Raw genomic sequence first — 7,776 nt, 5'->3', positions numbered from 1 at the left:
TGGAGCGGCCGTCCAGGGACGTCGTCATATGACGGCATCCCAGAACGAAAGTCGCACCACCCCGCCCTGCCATCATTTGAAAGCGGGCAGGCGCCAACCAGTTAAAGATAATGACAGATACAGATAAAAAGTAAATCGAACAAGAATACTTAGTAATTTTCATGGAGAAAAAAATAGCAAATAAAGAAAAAATAATATAGTAATATGTACAATTGCGATACAAGTCATATTGTAATTGTTATTAAAAATGACCTTTCCTTTTCAATCTGCAGCCACTGTAAATTTCTGTGAAAGCAATGCAATATGGTTACATGGAGTTGTTCTGTACACAGAATGTGAACTGACCACTTCCTAGAAACATAATTTCCTGCTTGTGTGATTGGCTCACCAATTTTCACCAGAAGTCTTCCTACAATACAAGTCATATTTCAGGCATCCCCTGCAACAAAAATGTTCATTTTGGTGAGATGTTTCCAATAGGAACACATCTAAAGGGATGCAGGCCCAACAGCTTTCCTCATTAGTGCTCTGCCGGTGCTACAGCTGACTGATAATTATGAAACCACTTCCATTAGACTCACTCAGCCCAGAGACACAGACAAACACACATTAGTTTCTTCAGAATAGGGATGAACCAAACACCACCAGAACATGCGAACACCGTTAAAGTCTATGGGACATGAACATGAAAAATGAACAGTGTTCATTTTAAAGGCTTCTATGCAAGTTATTGCCATAAAAAGTGTACGGGGACTCGGGTACTGCCCCAGAGGACAAGTATCAATGCAAAAAAAAACAGCCGTTTTTTTCAGGAGCAGTGATTTTAATAATGCTTAAAGTGAAACAATAAAAATTAAATATTCCTTTAAATATCGTTGCGCTAACGAAAAAATGATATGAAGTAATATTCCATATCCTCACAAGGTGAGCAGAGTGTATGCTGCAACAAGTGGGATTGTGAGATATAAAAAATCCTTGGAAGTAAGTGAAAAAACAACAATATGCCAGTGAAGAATAATTATAGTGAAAAAATATTAATGTGATGTCAATGAATAAATTAATAATGATGTGATATCAATAAGTAAATAAATGCTGACACTCAAATGAATAGATGTCACCACCTAAATATAACTAAAAATGTTAAACACTGTGAAAAACTAAAACAACTCATGTGACTGAATGAACAAAAGTCGATATGTGATAATAGTGATCATACAGAATCAATCAAGGATCGCAACGTGCATTAAAAATGAAATAACAAAAGTCCATGCAAATTGACTGGTGACTCTTCTATGGTGATACAACACAGGACGTCCCAGGAAAAGTGACAAATAGAAAATGCCTCCACCACAGCAAACACTGCCGCTTACCGGTACATGGTGGTCCCTTATTAAAGGGGACCACACTGAGCAGATGGCTATTACCCCAGCCCGGGATCTCTGTGACACGTAATGAACTCCTCAGCCTCAATAGCGATGGTCCGCAGGTAGGTCAAATCAGGCCCGGTATTGAAATCCCCATAAAACAACAGAGGCTCACATAGTGTAAAACCCTTCACATCTATTCAAGTATTAGAGACACATCCTGTTGATGACGAAACGTATAGGGAGGAGGAGCGACGTACTGACGTCACCGCTATATGCTTAGTCCTGGAAGCCACGGACTGTATTTGAGGCCAGCTGGCTCGATTTTTTTATGTCTGTTTTTAGCTGCTTAACTGTAAGTGTCCATTCATCTCAGACCTTGGTACTGAGGACTAGAAAATAGTTTAAAGGCATCGGTCAGCCGGCAACCTTCTCCACCGCTCTTCCTCTGATTGAACGAACCCTCCGAAACACGTTGTCCAGCGCCAGGAACTGGTAACCTTCCAAGGTCTGGAAAGGCTTTACACACTTTTCTTCAAGGCCTCACTAAGATGTTTCATCCTCTTCTCCCTCTGCAAAGACAGGATGAGTTCTGAAACTTTACCCTTGTAACATGGATCAAGAAGGGTTGCCAGCCAGTGATGATTCCTCTCCTTGATACCACGAATCCTAGGGTCCTTTCACAGGCTTTGCAGAATCAGGGAGGCCATGCAGCGTAAGTTTGCGGAGGCATTCGATTCTGAGTCCTCTGGGTCACTAAGGATGACATTATCATGAACTACCTCCTCCCAGCTATGTAAAACTCCTTGGGTTTTTGGGGACTGAAAACCATCCCTTGAAGACTGCTGTGTGTTATCCTCTACATCCATGCTAACACAATCCTTTTCCTCCTCCTCTTCTTCCTGTGTGTTTGGTGGCCCCGCAGAAATGCTATCTGCATAAAGGGGGCCTTGAGAGGAAAGGAAGTCCTCTTCTTCCTCCCACTGTTCTGCCCCAAGTGCCCTCCTTGATTCCATGAAGCATGTGCTCCAGCGGGAAGACTAGAGGGACAGTGTCACTAATGCATGCATTGTCACTGCTCACCATCCTTGTGGCCTCCTCAAATGGTGACAGGACAGTGCATGCATCCTTGATCAGTAGCCACTAGCGTGGCGAAAAGAAGCCAAGCTCTCCTGACCCTGTCCTGGTGCTCACACACAGGTTCTCATTGATGGCCCCCTGCTGTGTGTGCAGCCGCTGCAGCATTGCCAATGTTGAGTTCCACCTGGTGGGCATGTCACAAATGAGGAGGTTAGTGTGCAAGGTAAATACCCTTTGAATGTCAACCAGCTGAGCACTGGCATTGTATGACCACCAGAAATGACCACAGACTTTTCTGGCCTGCCTCAGGAGATCTTGTAAGCCTGGGTATCTGATTAAGAAACTCTGCACCACCAACTTCAGGACATGTATCAAGCATGGAACATGGGTCAAGTGTCCCTGTCGGAGGGCGGAGAGAAGGTTGGTGCCATTGTCGCATACAACCATTCCTGGCTCAAGCTGCCGTGGCATCAACCACTTCTGAGCCTGCCCAAGCAGAGCGGACAGAATCTCTGCCCCAGTGTGGCTTCTGTCCCCTGGGCAGACCAACTGATGCACCGCATGGTACCTTTTAGCCCGACTGCTTGCGTAGCCCCTTGAGCACTTACGGAGCACTGCTGGTTCAGAGGACAATTCTGCAGAAGAGGCCATAGAGGAAGAAGAAGAGGAGGGAGGGGATCATACAGATGTTGTGGCAGAATCACCACCAGCTTTTTGGAGGTGTGGTGGTGGAACAAGCTCCAACACTAAACCCTGTCCTGCATCCTTTCCAGCTGCCAGCAGAGGTACCAGTGCACCGAGAAGCAAAGGTAACATCCCTGCCCATGCCTGCTGGACCATGAGTCAGTGGTAATATGAACCTTGCTGATGGCCCTGTCCAACGAGGCCAAAACATTTCTTTCCACATAAATGTAGAGAGCTGGAATGGCCTTACGTGAAAAAAATGTTGTTTTAAAACCTTCCACTGTGATACAGCACATTCCACAAATTCACAGAAGGGGCAGAGTCTACCAGCTGAAAAGGCAGCAGTTGCAGTGCTAGCAATTTGGCCAAGCTTACATTTAGACGCTGAGCATGTGTATGGCTGGGACAGATTTTTTTTTACAATTCAGCAATTGGGGTAGTGAAATTTGACAGCTGAAATCAACTGGTGGTGTACTGCTAGCAGTTTGGATGCAAGTACTTGTGGCACCTATTGCTATACCTTCATTCCTCTCAGTGCAGGTTTTTGAGAGGAATGGAGGTATAGTAGGGTTTGAGATCCCAGATGAGGAGCAAGGAGAAGATGAGGAGCAAGGAAACCACCAAGGAGGAGTCCACCATTTTTCTATGATGTGGGTCTTTCAGGTGCTGTTGCTGATGGACTGCATGGCAGGTCGTCATATGTCTTGTCAAGCATGTGGTGCCCAAGCGGCTGCTGTTCTGGGCAAGCTTGATCTGCTTCAGACATAGGTTGCAAATAACAATGGTGCGATCTGCTGCACACATGTCAAAAAATTCCCACACTGGCTGGCCTTTAGCTGACCCCTGGAGGACGTCCTACCTCGTTGGAGTTGTGCCTCCTCCTCCTTTACTCGTGTCTTCTCTCAGGCACCCAAGTACAGTCAGTGACCTCCCCCCCTCGTCACTGGAGCAAACTTGGCAGTATGCTGCAGCTGGGGGAACAAGACTGCCAGTTTCTTGTCCTTCTGTGGCACCCCCCTCTCTCTAGACTCATGTTACTCCCTTCCTCAACTTGGAAATCAACATCAGAGCCTTCAAATTGCTGCGCATCCTCCAGCAGCATGTAATCGACACTATGGTTGAATAATTCTGGTGACTCCTCCATGCATGATGGTGGGGCTATGGAAGGAGTAACTGTGGACAAGGAGTCGGTGGAATAGGCTGCTTTGGTAGGTGAATTGGAAGGCAAACTACTATGAGCCTGGGTGACAGAGGATAAGGAGTATGAGGACTGCTTTCCACTCTACCAACTCTTCTGCATGTTGTGGCTCAATAAAACGGCCAGCAGCAGAAAAAAGGGACAAGCATGACCCGCCTGCAGAGAATGCACCATGTCCACGACCAGCACTGTAGACACAGAGGCTGCTTGCTGTCTTTTAGTGGCCTGTGAGCGTCTGCCTCTCCTTGGTGGTCTTCCAGACATGATGGGGATTTTTTTTAACACCACACTACACTGTATTATATACTGTACACCCACTGCACTGTATTATATACTGTGTACACTTAGAAACTGTACACACTGTATTATATACTGTGTACACCACCTAAAGTGTATTAGAAACTGTACACACTGTATTATATACTGTGTTCACCGCCTGCACTGTATTAGAAACTGTACACCGGCTGCACTGTATTATATACTGTGTACTCCACTCGAAGTGTATTAGAAACTGTAAACACTGTATTATATACTGTGTACACCGTCTGAAGTGTATTATATACTGTACAACACCAAATGCACTATATATGTAGTCTACACTGAATGCAGAGTATATATATATATATATATATATATATATATATATATATATATATATATACAGTTAGAGAAAAAAGTATTTGATTCCCTGCTGATTTTGTACATTTTCCCACTGACAAAAAAATCATCAGTCTATTATTTTAATGGTAGGTTTCTTTTAACAGTGAGAGACAGAATAACAACAAAAAAATCCAGAAAAAACACATTTTCAAAAAAGTTATAAATTGATTTGATTGGCAGGGTAAAACACCGTAGCAATTAAAAAAACACACGTTCGGCGTCGGCTGTGTTTTTTAATTGCTACGGTGTTTTACCCTGCCAATGCTTTGATGTCAGTTGTCCATTCATGGATTAAAGCATTTTAAACTACTGCACATTGAAGCGCCTCTTTTTCTTTTAAAATATACTATTTCCTGCTATGAGTGGTCTTGCTAGAGCAGCTAATGGAGGAGAGATAGAGACAGATTGCCGCCTCTGAAATTTCAACTACCAGGCGTGGAGGGAAGTCTGTCTCTACTCAAAGACCAGCTGTTCCTGACCCCGAGAGGAGTTTGTTCAGGCTTGCATGATCTCTGTGGTGGGGAGCCATCAAATCTGGTAAGCAGCCCCCTTTTCCTATTTCTGCACTGTCTTAGAGGATCCACAGAAGATTTACTGAAGATTTAAAGAGGAATCACACCTCCGGTTTATGATACCATCATTTTCCATATGAACTATAATTTTTTCATTTCTTTATATTCACATTATTATTTGAGTAGCGCACTGAACTTTTTTCTTTATACTGTATAAAACCTCATGTTCAAGGTTTTTTAGTTGCAGCACTCAGGATTAATTACTTTTGGAGGGGACTGTATGCTAGCCTCTTGCCGATCGATCGTGGGCCCTGGCATTTGGGGGAACGGTGTTCTTTGTGAGCTGTATGCCTGGGGACCCTTGCGGTGGTATTACTGTGGATTCGGGTCCTGGTCCCCCAGGACACACAGACTCTGGGGACCCTGGATTTGCCGTATTGGAATAGTGACTGATTCATACCGTTGGGACTCCTACTGTTAAATGCTAATGTCATCAATTCCAGCTACCTGTCTGTTGTCTGCTAAAATGTGTATTGTAAATAAGTCTCTAGTATGGAATCTAAGAGTCATTAGATCCCCATTGTGGTTTGTGTTTAATTAACTCTGCTATTGTGATAATGTTGATTGGGGGTTCTAAGCTACAAGACAGCCAGTCTGGCCTAAAGGTCATGTCTGAGTCATCTAGGCTGTCTAAAGGGATTAGTTAATTAGCCCATGTTAATTAGGTTAATTAGGTTACAGGTGTATTGTTAGAGTAATATGAGCCGGAGGTATGCACCTCCACTGTTAGTGTATAAAAGAGCCTGTATTTTTGAATAAAGGAGATTCCTGGTTGAACTTACATACAGCCTGCCTGGTGTTTGTTCTGAGCTATCACAACTGGATTAGAACGGCACATAGCTGTAGTTCTAGTCCCGGAGCATGGGATGACCGAGCAATCAGATGTTGCGATCTACAATCTGATTCTATAGCAGCAGAGGAGTGTCGGTAGAGTGGAACCGAGCGAGCAAGGGGCTCGTTACATTGGTTGGCAGCAGTGGGATTTGCTCTCCAGTTACTGGGACACTCCAAACCAACCTGCAGGAGAGCCACGCTGAAAGACTTACTTGAGAGCCGTGGAGGGAATGGTGGGATCGTGCTTCCTTGCCGTGAACACATCCAAACCATCAACTGGATCCAAGGTCCAGATAGCAGGAGAGGAGAGATACCAGCCACCATGGATGAGGAATTCAGAAGGAGGTTAGGAGAGAAATAGATACAGTACAGAGGACTGTATCCGCTGTGAACTCTGGAAGGAAGCGCTAGCCCGTGAGCAGCGACACCAGGGAAAAGTTCTCCCCTCCATTCATGTGAGGTACTGGTCGCAGTATGAAGGGCGAATGCTGTTTTTGGGGGAACAGCCAAACCAGGAGTGGACAGCCGAGTTAAGCAGGCTGATCTGGGCAGAAATGCGGTTGGACGAGAGCTACAGATCCCTCCAGTGGTATGTAGCCCAAGTGTGCCCGTGGACAGCGGATGACAGCCCCACGGAAGGCTTTGACTACGATGGCCTGGGATTGTTATACTGGAGGCTGTCCAGGGACCCTGACTTTGGGAGTGATCGGGAGTGGCGTTTGGAGGAAATAATGGAGCACAGAGAGCGAAGACTGAATGTCTCAGAAGTGCACTGGGCACAGGAAGATTTGGAGTTTCTGGCCGTTCAGGAATGGGAGCTTGAGATTGCCTACAGACAGCTGTTAGACTCTGCTCAGCAGCATGGTGGGGCTCCCTTTGCCTGGGACTATCAGGAAATACCAGTTGACAACTCTGAAATCCTGGCTGAAGAGTTGACAATGTGGCAGAGTAACAGTGTGCTTTGCCAACCTGGCCCCGCAGCTATGGAGGCGGAGGTCTTATGGCGGATGCAGCAACTGCTGACTGACCTTGATGAACCTGTTTCTGCATTGGATGATCTTGGATGGAGGAATGTGCCTGTCCAGCAGAATGCCAGAGAATTGGCAGTGGAAAATCTAAAGATTGCCGTCCCCAAAACTGAAGTGCTGACAACAGGGCAGAGCTCTGCTAACCTCTTCCCAGCACTGATAGCATCTTCTGGGTTCCACGGAGAGGAGATGGTGAACCTTTATCCCCAGACACCAGTTGCAGAGACAGGGGATTTGATAGACTTTTCTGCTGAGGAAGAACAACCTGGTGAGCCTCCAGCAGAAGAAGAGCTGTTATTAGGGCCAAACTTCACTGTGCTCTGCCCAGCACTGATAGCATCTTCTGGGTTCCACGG

Source organism: Aquarana catesbeiana, linkage group LG11 (assembly GCF_042186555.1).
Source record: "Aquarana catesbeiana isolate 2022-GZ linkage group LG11, ASM4218655v1, whole genome shotgun sequence".
In the NCBI taxonomy this organism is placed as follows: Eukaryota; Metazoa; Chordata; class Amphibia; order Anura; family Ranidae; genus Aquarana; species Aquarana catesbeiana.
The sequence above is the reverse complement of the archived record's forward strand: the minus strand, read 5'-3'. Positions refer to the sequence as shown.